Source organism: Phoca vitulina, unplaced genomic scaffold, assembly GCF_004348235.1.
Source record: "Phoca vitulina isolate PV1807 unplaced genomic scaffold, GSC_HSeal_1.0 scaffold26, whole genome shotgun sequence".
NCBI classification, from domain to species: Eukaryota; Metazoa; Chordata; class Mammalia; order Carnivora; family Phocidae; genus Phoca; species Phoca vitulina.
Window position 1 is genome coordinate 23,065,515 of NW_022589729.1, and position 17,796 is coordinate 23,083,310.

Sequence of the window (17,796 nt, forward strand, 5' to 3'; positions counted from 1 at the left end):
AGGTGTCCCTTTATTGAATTTTTATTTTTTATTTTTATTTATTTATTTATTTTTAAAGATTTTATTTATTTATTTGAGAGAGAATGAGAGAGAGCATGAGAGGGAGGAGGGTCAGAGGGAGAAGCAGACTCCCTGCCGAGCAGGGAGCCCGATGCGGGACTCGATCCCGGGACTCCAGGATCATGACCTGAGCCGAAGGCAGTTGCTTAACCAACTGAGCCACCGAGGCGCCCCCTTTATTGAATTTTTAAACCATCACCAATGGGCACTAACATTTTTTTTAAGTAACCTCTATGCCAAACATGGGGCTTCACCTCACAACCCCAAGATCAAGAGTTGCATGCTCTACAGACTGAACCAGCCAGGCATCCCTAGAAGACTATATTTAAACAAAAAAAGTATTGGGCTAAAATGTAACCTCACTGGTCAGCTTAATTTGCTGGCTGGCTTCTGTTCCCACCACGACTCATGTCCTTCATTTGCCTTCTTACAACCTGATGTCCTGCCTGCTCTCATTTTGAACTTTGCTATTGCATTGGGCATTATTGACCACCCTCTTTGAAATTCTCACTTCCTTAAGGCAGCAGGTGAATGAGACAGTGGTGGGAGAAAGAGCCCCAAACTCACAGGCTCATCCTGAGGATTAAATCAGAATTTTTTTTAAAAAAGCAAAGGTTTATTTTGGCTTTCTCACATCTTCACAAAGAACATTGCCACGTATTTAAACTCTGACTCACATTGATTAATTTACTTTTATAAATCTAAGTTGGATCCATGAACTGTCATATTTCCTGATAAAACTATACTTTTTGCGGGGGGGCAGGCTGAATGTTATTCAACTTGCGCCCTTCTATGGAATTAATATCAACAGAACTCTTATTGCCTTGTTACGCTCTCTGCTCACCACAGTCCACACAAAGCTTGCTCCATAAATGCAGGTAGGCCTGATAACGAGAGGTGACATGTCATTCAAGGTGACTTTCCTGGCAGCTAAAAGTAAACTGACTCTGGGCAGATAGGACTCTTTTGTTGTCTGCAAGGCACACTTCGAGTGACCCCAGAGGCTGTAGGGCCACAGTATGAAAACCAACCAATGATAATTAAGTAAACACGGTTCTCTTGTTCTGCGAAGTTAGTGTGAGGACCTAGGTCATAGTTCTATAGTTTTATAATGTATGGCATCTGTGGTGGTAATTTTACGGAATTGCACATAAAGTGAATATAAGACAATGTTTACTTTTTAAAAATGTTTACAAATAGTAATTCATAAAATGTTTACAAACTATTTTAGCTTTCTGAAAAATTTATATGTCATTCTTTTCTCATTTCATCTCATAAAGATGAAAACTTAATAAAACTGTTTGCAGGTAACTGGGTTCTAGTTACAACTCCACGGTTGTTTTTTTTAATTAGGGAAAATTCATTACTATCTCTAATCTTGAGCTTTGCTCATTTGTAGAATAAGAGGGTTTGCTTTAAACTTTTCTGAGGTCTTCTCAAATCTGTATTTTCTGTGCTTCATACTTTTTTTTTTTCCAAGGTTTTCTTTATTTGTCAGAGAGAGAGAGCACAAGCAGAGGGAGGGGCAGAGGGAGAAGCGGGCTCCCCGCTGGACAAGGAGCCCGATGTGGGCCTCAATCCCAGGACCCCGGGATCATGACCTAAGTCGAAGGCAGACGTTCAACGACTGAGCCACCCAGGTGTCCTAACTTTTCTTTGTTATTGAATAATCTCTACACCTGATGTGGGTCTTGAACCCACAACCCCGAGCTCAAGAGTCGCATGCTTCACCGACTGAGCTAGCCGGGAGCCCCTGTACTTCATAATTTTAAATCTCTCTCTCCATGACTGGACTATGCTTCAGAATAATACAGGGTGGGGAGTCTGGAGGAAGCCAAGCTGGCTAAGAGCTGATCATTATTGAAGCCAGGTGATGATGGGTACCTGTGAGTTTGTTATTGCTTGGCCTATGTTTGATGTGTTTGAAATATTCCATAATAAAAACATTTACATATACATATATACACACACAAATATATACAGATTTTGTATTTATATAAAATCTCCAATCCTATCCTTCGACTTGTGCATATCTTCAACTCTCCATCCAACCTTGGCTCAAATTCAGCCTGTCTAGAGCCAAATTCATCAGCTTCCTGACAAAAAAGTCAAATTCCCTCCTGACTTGCCCACTGCCTGTGGTGCTACCACATTCAGGTCATGTTCAGAATCGTGGTGTCATCACTGACTCACCTCCCTCTCTCTAGTCTCCGTACCTGCTTAGTCACCAAGTCCTACCTGTTTTTCTTTCAAAACGCCCACATGTTCATGCTGCCACAGAAGGCCAGGGCTCCATCACCCAAAATCTAAATTTTACTAGCGCCTCTGAATTGGCCATCCTAATTCCATGCTGCCTGCCGCTCAGTGCTCCTCCAGTCCAGAGCAGGAGCATATTTTTAGAGGAGAATTTCAGAAACCTTCCGCAGTTTCCTGTTGACAGCAACATCAAATCTGAGCTCTCCTGGGTGGTGTCCGAATCCCTCCTTCATCTGAGTCCACTCGACAGCTTTCTTCCCACTGTTCCCAAGCCTGAACCATCTGCTGTGGCTTTCTCTGCCCACTAGAACAGTACCGAAAGGCACTGCTGAAAGATTAAGCAGTTCCTCGGAACTTCCGTGGACACATTCACAGTACTGATCATGAGCTGCTGAGAGCCTGACCTGTTATGTCACCGGCTGAGCCCTCAATCACCCAACACAACTCCCGGAGAGCAAAGCATCTGCTAATGGAGGCATACTTTTAATTCGGGAGGGAATGTTTGTTGCATCTTTTTCTCTGTTTTGAATCCCGGTGATATTTTCATTAGGATTCCAGAGAACCTTAAGTGCTTGGAATCAGGTAATAATAGTAAAGTGAATTGTGAAACTAGGGCTGCCCCAATATAGGAGTTAGATGACTGAGTGCATTTCATTAAATGTGGTACTTTAGAGAAAGGCAATTAGGACTTACTTATTTACTTACTTATCTTTAAAGATTTATTTATTTATTTTAGAGCAAGAGAGCCTGAGCAGTGGGGAGGGAGGGGCAGAGGAAGAGAGAATCCTGAAGTAGATTCCCTGCTGAGTGCTGAGCCTGATGTGGGGCTCCATCCCAGCACCCTAAGATCATGACCTGAGCTGAAATCAAGAGTCGGACGCTTAACCGACTAAGCCACCTAGGCGCCCCGAGGACATTTTTTAAAGAATTGTTATGCTTTTTAAAACATTTCATACAGAACAGTTTATGACTTCTATGAATACAAAAATATAAGACAGAAAATTCCTCATCAAAAATAGCATTTTACATAAAATGTACACACGCACACAGGAAGTATCTTTGGAACAATATTAGGAAAGTAGTTGTGATAGCCCGTGAGGAGGAGAGAGCTGGGACTATATCTTTTGAAAATAGAGTGCAGATTTCATATTTATTTATAGGTAAATGGCTATTCAATTTCCTTTAAATTCTTTTGGATTTGTGTGGTAGGGTGGTGTGGATTTTGTGTGTGTATGTGTTTTGTAAGCAATACATTTCAATTTTATTTTATGGGGAAAGATAGCATTGTGTTTAAGAAATTAAATAGTTTATATACTTGAACTCTCACTAATAGATACGAAATTTGTACACATAAAATTAAAATTCATTTCAAACTGCTAGCAAATTAAATAATTTAGCTTAATGCTGTTGGAGAGGTGTTATTGGATGGGGATGCATTTTGGACTTTTCTTTTTTAAGATAAGAGATCATCATAAACGATTCAAGGAAAATTTATATGGCCTTTAAATAAATACCCAGACTAAAGGCATCCTGGGCACATCCATCCAGGAACTGAGGAGTCCATCCAGGCCCCAAGGTAAAGGACAGATAACTTGACTTTTTCTACCATCTTCTCTTGCATTCACCGTGTACTGGAGATGATAGTGGGATCTGATTGCTTTGTATACTTACTTCAAAAAAAATCCATAGAATGGGATTCTCAGGATTTCAAATTTTTTATGTGTGATTAAAGCTTCTGTAGCTTTTTTTGATTAATTTTTGAGTGTGGTTTCATTCTTCTATACGTAGTATTTATTCTCAAGTTATTAATCTTCTTTCTGTTTTGCAAAACTACTGCTTTTTCCAGTTTTATGAAAAAACTAAAGGCCTAGGTAGCCTTTGTGAGACTAATGAACTCAATCGATTTATGTTTAAAAAAAAAAGACAAACACAAAATCAGATACCTGCTTATGATAACCACTTTTTCCAATACCAAAATATGGACACAATATTATAGAAGATTTTTTTCCCTAATGTATAAATGCATTTTTATGGTCAGTCTTGCACAGGTTTAAAATCAATCATAGTACTTACACATTTATTAAATTGCCAGAAATTCAGGCCATATTATTGTTGCAGAGCACCCTGTTGGTAGACTATGATGGTGACATTTTATGATATTCTAGACCTTATGATCCTTAGTGCCCGGGATTAACATATGCTCAGGTCTTTTACAAAAAGTCAAGCTTCGGAGCTCCTGGGTGGCTCAGTTGTTAAGCGTCTGCCCTCGGCTCAGGTCATGATCCCAGGGTCCTGGGATAGAGCCCTGCATCGGGCTCCCTGCTCCGCAGGAGGTCTGCTTCTCCCTCTCCCACTCCCCCTGCTTGTGTTCCCTCTCTCGCTGTGTCTCTCTCTGTCAAATAAATAAGTAAAATCTTAAAAAAAAAAAAAAAAGTCAAGCTTCTTTAAAGATCTAAAAGCTTCAGACCAACAGCTTTGAAAGCAGAGACCATGTCTCTGAGATTTGCGTGAGCTTTATCCATTTTTCTAATCTTGAGAAAATGCTGGTAACTGGAGGATTTTAGATAATTGAATTCCCTTTTTTTTTTTTTTTGTCTTCACAAAGAACAAGCAGGATGGACAAATAAAAGCAAATTCATAAGGCTGCTGGGCAGCATAACTACATGAATGGTGCCCCCTGGAGTTGTACAAGAAGGTCGCTGTGAGTTTTAGAGTGTTTACGACAACTGGTGAAGTGAATGCTGGGTGAGGAGTTAACCCCTCACATGGCTTGGCATATTCGGTAGCAGTGCTCTGGCTAGAAGCTAGGGCAGCTGTAATTTCGCCTTCTAATGGCTTCTGTGAGCTCCTTGGTTACAGTGCTGTATGGGCTTACCATTTAGTATTCACGGCGCATCCCGGGATGCTAAACGCAGCACAGAACACTGGTGATTCCCTGCAGTTGGTGGTGGGTGTGGGTGTGTATGGAAGGGCAGAAATTATTTGACAATAACAAAGGAGAGCAAGTTTATCGTGATTTTATGAGCATCAGGGCTTGGCTTTGTGCTCATTATGTTTTTGTGTCATGAGAGAGAGCAGAATCCCCAAAAGTAAATATGAAGACAGTGTTTTACTTGGTCGAAAGAGCAAGATAGTAGCCACTTACTGTAAAATTTTATGCTGTGATGGAGAAACACTATTTCATTACCCTATTGCATTTAAAATAAACATGGTAGGGGCGCCTGGGTGGCTCAGTCGGTTGAGCATCTGACTCTGATTTCGGCTTGGGTGGTGATCTCGGGGTCGTGGGGTTGAGCCACATGGGGCTCTGTACTCAGCGGGAGTCTGCTTGGGATTCTTTCCCTCTGCCCCTCTGGCACCGCACCCCCTTGCGTGCACGCTCTCTCCCATATAAATAAATAAATCTTGAAAAATAATTAAATAAAAACATAAAATAAACATACTAAAAAGAAAAGTGGTAATTACGAAAATGGATCTGTGAATTTAAACAAATTGTTAATAATGGCCAGTAATCATCAATTAAGTATTTAGGTGGTCAGTTTCTAAGCTTTTAAAAATAGGAAATGAAACCAAGGATACAATTACTTTTTGAATGCTGTAGTCAGTGAAAGCAGAGGTGAGTGAAGACATAATCAAAGGTCAAGAAAGGGAAGAAACAAATCAAAAAAGAATTATTGATATTCTTTCTGATTGGTTTTTCTTATTAACACTAGTAGGGAGGGGAAAACAAACATACAAACCTAGATGGAGCTGTAATGGACTGTAGGAGGTTGAGGTAATATTACTCTCTTAAATAGACTCTGGTTCTCATCCACAATGTAAAGCTACTGGAGGTGCTAATGATTAAATTACTTCTAAGATAACAGACTTAGAATTCCTTTCTAACTAGATAATAGGCACTGTTTCTCCGAGGAATGAAAAGGAACTAGTGTAGATTAAAATTATTTAGTGATTCTTTAAGGAACAAAATAACCACACAAACTTTTAAACGGTTTAGCCGAGGCAATGAATAACTAATTCTACTCTAGCATTTCCTGGGTATCAGGCAGTATTCTACTTTTAATGATTAACTCATTTAATCCTCGCAAGAGCCCTATAAGGTAAGTACTTTTTTTTTTTTTAAATAGGCTCCATGCCCAGCTGTGAAGTCCAGTGCCAGGCTCGAACTCACGACCCTGAGGTCAAGATCTGAGCTGATATCAAGAGTTGGACGCTCAACCGACTGAGCCACCCAGACACCCCGGTACTATTTTTTAATCAACATTTTACAGATGTTGAGAAGGGTTACCTAAAATGCCCGAGGTAAGTGGCAGAGCCAGGACTTAAGCCCAGACAGCCAGGGTCTAACATTTCTGTGCAGAACCAACACCGCTGTGCTGAGTGTTGGTGCAGATAGAATGACAGACAAGTTCCTTCCTTTATGCCCTGGGTATTCCCATTTCTTCTCAAAGCAGGAACCATATCCTCTGTTTAGAAATGAAACATTTGGAGCCAGAGGGACCACCTCGTTGACAGCTTCTTGTTTCCTTCCCCTGTTCCCCCAGAGAGGGAAAGTGTGAATATCCATGGCCTGCTGGAGGGCTAAGACCAGAGTCCAAGCCTTTTAATTTCTTCCATGACATCATTTTGCAGACTTTATTAGTCCCCAGAGCCCCTAGAACAGTGCTATGCTATATTCTCAGTGAATGCCTAGACGAGTATGTATATAGCCTATCACTTAAAATAAAATATATAAAACCTATTAATATATTATTAAAACCTAAAATAACTCAATAAAAACACTATAAATAACTTATAGTATTTCTACTCCTTTTTAAAAAATTATGGACATATGATCGTTAAAAGGAAAGCTGAATTCTATCTATAACATTTGGCAATTTATAGAGAGCATATATAAAATTGAATAACTCATGAAATACATCAGATAGAAAAATAATCCTTTAATATTCATACTGTGTTTATAGTTTCAAAACTATTCCTTATATATTAATGCTTATAAACAAATTATATATTTTATATTTTATATATGTGTGTATATGTATATGTATGTATGTGTATATATATATATATATTTTTTTTTTTTAGGGAGAGAGGGGTGGAGGAGGGGCAGAGGGAGAAGGGGAGAGAGAATCTTAAGCAGGCTCCACACCCAGTGTGGAGCCAACTTGGGGCTCAATCTCACAGCCCTGAAATCACCTGAGCTGAAATTTAGAGTTGGATGCTTAACTGTCTGAGCCACCCAGGTGCCCATATTATATTTTAATGTATATTCTGGGTTGGTTTTTTTTTCTACTAAAATATCAGGAAAAGAATAGTAGTGGAAACTTGATCTGGGTTCTCTAGTTCACTTTACTTGTTGATATATAATTCAGAAACTTATGAAAATTAAATTCTTAGTTGTGATAGAGTAGATTGCTATTCAGCGAATAGCCATTTCTCTCCCCCTCCGTCTTGTGGGGTGGGGGAAATACCTTTCTGCCCTACTGGCTCTGGGCTTGGCTCTATGACTTGCTTTGGCCAATGGAATGAGAATGACAAGAGCAGAAGTTTTAAATGAGCTTGCTGGGTTTTGGCTTGCCCCCTTGTGATCCTACCATTGACTATGAGAGGTACCCCAGCTAGCCAGTGCCCCTTCAACCTATTCCCAGAAAGAGAGACCCAAAGACCAGACCCGATTCTCACCAGCAGCCTGAGGTAGAGCCCCCCCAACAACATACAAATCTGTGAGCAAGAAAGTGAAGAGTTGTTGTTCTAAGCCACTGAAATTTTGGAGGTGTTTGTTATATCACATTATTGCCATAGAAACCTGACAGCTGTGGAAACCTTTATGGTGATAGAAAAAAGAAGTCACATTTACTAATGACCTACTATGTGCCAACTGGTTCATGTTCACTGACCATCCGATTATTTTTTTTTTTAAGATTTATTTAGTTACTTGAGAGAGAGAGCAAAAGAGAGAGCATGTGCAAGTGGGAGGGGCAGAGGGAGAGGGAGAGAGAATCTCAAGCAGGCTCCGAGCTGAGCAGGGAGCCGGACATCGGGCTGGATCCCCCTACACCGAGATCATGACCTGAGCTGAAACCAAGAGTCGGACGCTTAACCAACTGCACCACCCAGGCGCCCTGACTGACCACGCAATTCTTACAACAACTCCACGTGGTGGGAACTATTATTATCCCATTTTTAAAAAAGATTTTATTTATTTATTTGACAGAGAGAGAGGGATCACAAGCAGGCAGACAGGCAGGCAGAGGGAGAGGGAGAAGCAGGCTCCCCACCAAGCCCAGAGCCCGATGCGGGGCTCGATCCCAGGACCCCGGGATCATGACCTGAGCTGAAGGCAGATGCTTAACCGACTGAGCCACCCAGGCGTCCCTATTATCCCATTTTATAGAAGAGGAAACGGAGCAGAGAGGGGTTAAGTAACTTCTCCAAGATCACACAGCTAGTAGAGTAAGGCATGGATTGAAGCCCAGCTCTAGATGATTATGAAACCTGTGCCCTTTGTTCACCACTCTGCCTCACATGCTATTACATGGTTTTTAAAATTGCAAGCTCAGAACGAGAATTTTAAAAATAGCTCATGACATAGTGGAACCAGCTACAATTCAGACACCAGCAGCTACATCTGAGGAGATAAAATGTTTGTTAATGGGTGTTATTAGAAAACCAAACATCTGGAAGGATTATTTCCAAGCTTCTAGAAACGTGAAGCTAAAGGTTTATTCTATTCTGCAACTATTGTGACAAACTACATAATTGTGTTGAAAGTTATTTTTTTTTATCCATGCAGAGAGATCTTGGCTCAGAGCCTGTTGCAGCAATGACACCTCTGGATGCCAGGGTTGACGAAGTCTGTGACATGTAGCTCCTGCCCTCAAAAGAGGAGCAATTTTACTGGGGAGCCTGGAAGTGGGTTGTGGTTGCTGTGTTGTTCCTCAGTCTGTTCCCATTTATTCTTGGTGGAGAGGTGGAAGGCAGGTGGAGGCCAGAGCTTATCAGAGATGGTGGCCACATGGGCCCTTTATTTTATTTTCCCTTAGCTGCCCCTGCTGCCCCTTCTCATTCTCTTTACAGCCGGTTACACTCCCCACTGCCCAGTCCTCCGGCGGCGAGACTAACGGAAGGCGGGCAGGCCAGGTGGCAGGGACCCTGGCTTTCCAAGAGCTGTGGCCATTTCTCCACACACCTTCTTACAGCCTGGCCAGGGCGTGGGAAGCAAAGGTGCCCTTGCCACCTCTCTCTCCCTGCAGCACCACTTCTGACCTCCCTCTGCCTGGGGAGGCTTCTGCTCCCCTGCTGTGGCCCCCGCCCCCTGCTCAGCAGCACCAGGCCCCCACACCCATCATTCCGGCTTCCTTGCGATCAAAATTCGCTCTGGCTCCCATCAGAAGGACTCTAATGAGTTAATTCATACTGTGATTTCAGAAAGTGGCTTACTTTAATTTTTTTTCCTGATTGTTCTCTTTTTTTTCCTTGAAGGTATAATTAAACATATTTGGATAAACTGTAAATAGTGGAATCTCAGGGACCAAGAAACATGAAATGACAATAACTAAATGTATTGAATGCCAAGTGCCAGGCAAACATATTTACTCATTTGATCCTTATAACAACCCACTATGGGAGTCCCTATTATTATCATGTCCATTTTACAGATGAAAAAAACTGAGGCACATAGGAGCTAATTATGGTGCCCAGATCTAAGCAGCTTTTGAGCCTCATTCCTAACATCTACTATGAAAGAGGCAAGGGGCACCTGGGTGACTCAGTCAGTTAAGCGTCAGACTCTTGGTTTGGGCTCAGGTCATGATCTCAGGGTCATGGGATCGAGCCACCAGTAGGGCCCTGCACTCAGCGGGGAGTCTGCTTGAGATTCTCTCCCCCTCTCCCTCTGCCCCTCCCACTCGCATGTGTTCTCTCTTTCTCTCTAAAATAAATCTTTAACCAAAAAGAAAGAAGGAAAGAGAGAAAGAGAGAAAGAGGCAAGAGATACCTCTAGTGTGAGTGCTTCATGGTAGCCCATTGACCATATCCCTTAGATGTTGCTTATACCTCTTTGAAGACTGGCCAGTTTCTTGAGAACAAAGCTTACGTGATGACGGGACGCCTGGGTGCCTCAGTCGCTAAGCGTCTGCCTTCGGCTCAGGTCATGATCCCAGGTCCTGGGATAGAGTCCCGCATGGGGCTCCTTGGTCAGCGGGGAGCCTGCTGCTCCCCCTGCTTGTGCATGCTCTCTCTCTCTCTCTCTGACAAATAAATAAAAATCTTTAAAGAAAAGAAAGCTTATGTGATGGACACTGCTTAATGCTTAATCTTTGTTGAGCAGAGCCCAGACATACAGACATCTATTAAAGCCAAGGAGCTCTAGCTTTAGAAAGTAACTGAGAGATAGTTTGTCCAACCCCATCAGTTTACAAATGAGGAAAGAGAATCAAACAGGTTTAACGGATTTGGTTGGGCCTCCTGGCATCTCCCGACCTGTTCAGTGATCTTAAAGTGTCAGCCATTCACCCCCTCTTTCCCACTTCTCTTCATATAACCTGTTCCCAAATTATATTGATCCTCAACCTCAAGATGTCTGGCACATTGACGGCCAGGTTTCTGCCCCCGGTGTCAACCAGGCTCCTCATTACCTCACACTTGACTGGACACAGTGACCTTACCTGGCCCGCCTGCCTCAGCTGCCCGCCCGGCTCCCGTCTGCCGCTCACAATCACACCCGCTTGTCTGCTCATCTTCCTCGAAGCCTGGTTCTGATCTCCACACAAGCCTGGGGCACAAAGGCCTGGATTCGAATTCCAGTTTTACCATTCTGTCACCAAACAGACTCAGCCACTGTAGTTAAACACAAAACCAGGGACGGGGGTGGTGAGACTGGCACCGGGTTAAAGCTCAGCCCCGGGAACTGAGTGGGACAAAAGCATCAGCCCCGAGCGCCCGGGCCAACGGCAGACTCCATCCTGGGTGGCATAACTGGCCATCATTAAAGCTGGCATTTCTGTCCTGGATCTGAGGACATTCACGGGTGGGGGAAGAGGGAGGGCCGAGGAGGGGCTGGGAGGGACAGTGAAGAGAGAGGGAGTCCCCACACCCACTGCCTCTAATTAATTTCTCAATGAAAACCTCTCCCCTCCCTAGAAATGGAAGCAGAAATGAAAGTGTGGCCCGCACTGAGGGTTATAGCAGGGCGGGGAGACTGGAATTAAGAGAAAACTTGCCAATGTGAAAAGTGGTCCCCCCCTTCCCCGTTTACAACTCCAAGGTGCAGAGTGGGGAGAGGTAGGGAGCACAGCTCAGATGGTCCAGGACCAGGTACCCCACATTCAGACCACACCCCCCTCCTAGAAAAGCAGGGCCCCGGCCGGCAGTGTGGCATTCTAATTACCCCGTGCTAGGTACCTTTTCACACAAAGGGAGAATTGAGTGTATTGTGTGCTCAGGTAAGAAGGTAAATTTACAGATGAACCTGTGATGAAAGAGTATCAGTTGCTACATTCCAGGAATGGGCCAGATTACTAAAGATTCAAACTGTTTAGGGAAATGGGCAGAAACGAGGCTAATGAAATTCAGTCTCGCAAAGCTGGAAGATCATGCATTAAAGTAGAATCCATAATATAATTAAATGAAGACTTAATAGGTAGAATTGCTGACAATAATGAGGAAAGAATCCTAGGGCTAGATAATAAGATCATCAAGAGTCTAGTTACAAACAGGGGATTTCCTCATAGAGCAGAGGGAGCAATGATTCCTCTATGAAAATGAGTTTCTCATATCTCATTTTGAATCCTGGGTGTAATCCTGGGCTTGTAGCTATGCCAAAACCGAACACTGTGTTAAAAAAAAAAAAAAGGCCAGCGGGGGTGGGGAGGGGTGGCAAGGGAAACAACAGGAAAGGTTGATCTGGAGCTCAGGAATGTGCCATAATATTTTTAAAAGGAATGTTTCACTCCTTCTTGCATCCCTCAGTACAAGAAGAGTCTTTAAACTTTGTCTCAGGGCTTAGGGGGTGCCTGGCTGGCTCAGTTGGTAGAACATGCGACTCGTGATCTCAGGTCATGAGTTTGAGCCCCACGTTGGGCGTAGAGTTTACTCAATAAAAAAATAAAAATAAAAAAATAAACTTTGGCTCAGATGTCTGGAGTTTTGGATAGGCATCCCCACAATTCTTTTCATGCTTTGTCCTCACTCTTTTGCTGACTTGGTACTTTGCTGTGTATTTCTGAGATAAGGATTCTAAATTTATTGCAGGGAGAGAGCAGGGGTTTTGAGCTGAGAAAAAGGAAATGTAATAATTTTGAAGTAGCGTTATTTGAGCACAGTAAAGAACACATGAGTGCAGAGTGGGCTACAACTTCGTGAAACCAAAAACAGCCTCTAACCACAGACCTATCGTCAGCAGGGGCCAACGAAGTCCCAGGTAGATAAAGAGAGAGGCAATGAAGCGTGTGGCCAGAGAGATGGGAGCCATAGCATTCTGTCCCTTTTCATCCAGTTAGAGTGCAATTGTCTTATGATTGAATAAATAAAATTTGAACCCACATCCTAAAGCACTACTCTCTCATTCATATATGCAATGAGAGAAAGAGAGAAAGATCCCTTAGACTTGCCCTGTCCAATAGGGTGGCTATTGGGCACTTAAATGTGGCTGGTCCTATAAGTGAGAAATACACATGGGATGTCAGAAAAGGACATAATTTCATTAATAATTTTTATGTGGACTGTGTATTTGATATTTCTGATATGTCAGTTTAAATAAAATATATTATTAAAATGAATTACCCTTTTTACTTTCTTTCTTTTTTTTTTTTAAGATTTATTTATTTATTTATTTGAGAGAGAGAGAATGAGAGAGACAGCACATGAGAGGGGGGAGGGTCAGAGGGAGAAGCAGATTCCCTGCTGAGCAAGGAGCCCGATGTGGGACTCGATCCAGGGACTCCAGGATAATGACCTGAGCCGAAGGCAGTCGCTTAACCAACTGAGCCACCCAGGTGCCCCCCTTTTTACTTTCTTAATATGGCTACTAGAGAATTTAAAATTCCCATGTAGCTTATGTTATACTGGACAGCCTGCTTTAGATTTTCAAATAGTGGAATGGATGTCTAGGGTAGCAGTTTGCATTCCCCTTTTTAGATTTCTGGAGAGGGGGAGAAAGCTAATAAACAAGGAGTCTGTTTTCATTTTCTTTTCTCAGGAATATAATCTCAAAGTGCTCAGACCAAACTGTTGTCAGTTAGAGTGGATGTTTGGGGCCGATGAAAGCCTCGTGGTACAGAAATTTAATTAATAATATTTAAGAAATGCAGCTGGGGAGAAATAAAGAACACAGTGAACAAGACTAATTATTTGGGCATAATTTCATGTGAATTAAACTCAAAGTCCATCTAAACCTTCACCATGGCTTGTGAAACACTGTTCCTCATAGAAGACAGCAAAATGCCATCATTTACTCATCTTTGTACACTAGAGGAAACAGAAAATGTTAAACCAAGTAGAACACTAAACTCTCTGTTGTGCCCCAGATCACTGTGTCTGAAAAAAAACATGTAGAACTCTTTCTGTTGGTGGATTTCTTTTTTTCCTGAGTGAGTCAGAGAACAGACTGTGGTTTAAACTAAAAAAAATAAAAAATTTTAAAAAAATAAGCCTTCTGCAAACGGGTAAAGGCATGTGGATGGGTGTGGAATTATTCATGAAGCTACAAAGCTGGAGAGACACTCCCTTTTCTCCCCTCTGGAAAGACTGAGGATGTATATGATTCTTGTAATCCAGGTGGCTGCTTACTTGACAACTGTTCTTTTAAAACTGCAACTATGAGAAGCAATCACTTGGCACAATCCTTTTTATGCTGTTTTTTTAAATGAGAAAACTGATTTATATGAACGCACAAACTGAAGAGTGATTATAAAAACAGTTGAATGCATATCATTCTAGACCATTCTAGGCATTCTGGACAGTACTAGCGTTGAAATTTACCCAATAAAAGAAATGGGATTATAAACTATTTTGGGGTTAATATGGACAGCTGAGTGATTAATACACATTCAATATCCTTACTGAGACCATCGAATCTCTTTTTATACTTGTTGAAAGATAAGTTAGTCTTATTTTTCATTCCCTTTGGGAAAGCAGCTACAGTTTTGGGGGGAGCAAGAATGCCCTGTCCCTTGTTTGGTGAGCAAGAATTCTTGTCCCTTTCAAGGTCTTTTTAGCTGGACTAAGAACGAAATTGATATGAGACAGATTAACAGGAGAAAATCAAATTTAATAGTATACGTACGGAGAATCTACATAGACCTGGAAATTCTAAGGACAATCAAAATAATGAAGTGTATATGTCATCTTGAACCAAGGAAAAGGGGCTAAGGATCTGTGGTTTCAAAAGAAGGGAATGCGGGACAACTGGGTGGCTCCGTTGGTTAAGTGGCTGCGTTTGGCTCAGGTTATGATCTCAGGGTCCTGGGATCAAGCCCTGCATCGCATCGGGCTCTCTGCTCAGTGGGGAGTCTGCTTCTCCCTCTCACTCTCCCCCTATGCTCTCTCCCTCTCTCAAATAAATAAATAAAATCTTTTAAAAAAGAAAGAAAGGAATGCAATTCACAGGGTAATAAGGAGAAGAGCAGAGGTTTGGTAGTTAAATGTTTGCACTGCCATATGATGGGTTACTCAGACAAGATTTATCTCTGGTAATAACCCTTATTCTGGAAAGACCTTCCCCTCCTCCCCCCATTTAGATTTTTCTGTGTAGTTAAGGGAGGGGCAGAAGTTTCTATTGAACCAGCAAGGTCTTGATTGCCTTCAACCGAAAATAACCCACATGTAGGGGTGCCTGGGTGGCTGAGTCGGTTAAGCTTCTGACTCTTGATTTCCACTCAGGTCATGATCTCCGGGTCTTGAGATAGAGCCTCCCCCCACCCCCAGTGGGGACTCTTCTTGAGATCCTCTCTCCTCTCCCTCTCCCTCTGCTGCTCCCCCCCCAAATAAATACATAAATCTTAAAAAAAAATCCACATGCTAAAGTGGGATATTCTGGGGGGCTTGTCCTGAACCCCTTCCAATTCTACTTGGAAGAGTCAGCAACATTTTCAACACAGTGTAAACAATGACCTTGAGCTGTATTGGCAAAGTGCCATGGGAAGAAGACTCCCAACTAAAGGTCAGAATTGGCCTTTTAATTTTTTTTTAAAGATTTTTATTTATTTATTTGACAGAGAGAGAGAGAGAGAGCACAAGCAGAGGGAGCAGCAGAGGGAGAGGGAGAAGCAGACTCCCCGCTGAGCAGGGAGCCCAACACAGGGCTCGATTCCAGGACCCTGGGACCATGACCTGAGCCAAAGGCAGCTGCTTAACCGGCTGATTCACCCAGGTGCCCCAAAATTGGCCTTTTTAAAAAAAATGTTCTTCCTAAGTGAACCCTAGAGCTTCCTTTATGTAAAAATTGGTTACCCGGCAGGCTTTGGGGCTGACAATGGTTTTTAAATCTTAATAATCTTCTCTGGAATGAAACCAGCATGATTCAAAGAGAAAAGAGAGGCTGGAACATTTGCTAATCCGTGAGTTCTTTTCTTTTTATATTAAAAGAGGATTACTAGCTTAATGTAATTGTTTCTTTTTAAATTACTGGTAGTATCGCTAAATGTATTCAGAATGTGTCACTGAGTGATCGCAACTGAATTCATACTGATTTAATCAACAGACCATATAAAAAAGTACAAGCATATTATATATATAGTACATACTTCCAAGGCTCTTGGTCTAACGTGTATTAGAATTTAGAAAGAAAATACAAACTATGACAGATTTTTAACTCTTTATGCTTATCATAAAGTCATGGAAGTTTGAGAACCGGAAAGAATCTTTGTTAAGACAGCAGTACAGAGCAGGCGTGTGGAACACAGGCAATGGTGTCCAATTTCCTGAGTCCTGAACCTGGCTCTGTGACTTAGTAATATCAGACACGTTATTTAACCTTCTGGAAACTCAGTTTCCCCTTATATATAAAATAACGATAATCACAGTAATTGTACTGACCTTATAGGGTTATGGAGATTAAATGAGTTAATGTATGTATCTTGCCCAAAGAAGGGACTCAAAAATTGCTAGTTATGATTATTTAATGCAGTCATTGTGTTTCACAGGTGAGAAAAGTGCAGCAAAGTGACTTGTCGGGTCCTATCATGAAGTTATTCTGGAACCATAGCTGGTATTCAGGGGCTGTGCTCTCACCGCTTTCCTCAACATCCACTTTGTCCTCAGGACTTTGAAATTACCAATTTTTTATAGTCTTATTGCCCTTTTTTTGTTATGGACCCCAAACGCAACTAAATGCAAACACCTACAAAGCAGGAAAATACAGCCCGCATTTTAATGATTAAAAAGTTGAGACTGACTAAATTGTAATAGATTTATATCCTAAGAGACTGCTCATCATTTTTCTTGAAATCTTAATCTAGAAGACTTCAAATACGCTTGCTTTACTTCTGAATTCTTTCTACATGTTTCCTTTCAGTTTGTCTCCCTCTGGTGGATCTTAAAAAAAATACTTGCTTTTATTTTCCGAGTAACTCCTGGATTGTTTGGGGTAGGTTTTGCACAAGTTAAGAGTTCATTTGTTGTCATCCTGGTTCATGTTGTGGAACTCCCAGAATACTGTGTTGCCTGGGTAGGAGTCTGTAGAGACTCTAATTCAAGGAGGGTAGAAATAGGCCAAGGGTGTTTGCTCCCTGCCACCTTCATGAGCTCTAAGAAGCACATGCAGACACAAAAGTGTGCAGAGAACAGCAAGTGATTTGAAATGGCTGAGAATAGAGTACAAGCAATTAGGGATGAAAGGCTGTGGTAAGAGATGGAATGGAAGAGTAAGCAGGGACCAAATCACAGGGCCTTTTAAGTTTTGTTTGAATTTTATTTTTTAGGTAATGAGAGTTGTATTGATTAGGATTAGACTAAACCGAAAATCCAAATAAGTGGCTTTTAGAAAACAAAAGTTCAGTTCTGTCTATATAAAAGAAATCAGGAAGTAAGTAGTTTGATATGGAGCTCACCATCATCAGGGATCCAGGCCCTTTCTAATTCCGCCTCCTCCATCCATAGCGTGTGGCTTTTCTCCTCATGGTCCAAAATGGTTGCCAGAGCTCCAGCCATTGTATACATTTATCTAATTGGACATCTATATTTGCACTTCAGACTCAATTTTCCCAGAAAATAAATTAACTGATTTCTACCCCCAAACTAGTTCTTTCCTTTGGTTCTCTAGCTCCCTATCTCACTAGAAGAAAGAGCAATAAAATGAGACTAAGAAGGAGATGTAGGAGAATTGAGCTGAGAGAAAGTTCAGAAAACAACAGAGGAGTGATTTAAAATGGAGTGGTGAGGGGCGGCTGGCTGGTTTGGTTGGTGGAGCATGTGACTCTTGATCTCCGTGTCATGAGTTCAAGCCCCATGTTGGGTGTAGAGATTACTTAAAAATAAATTTTT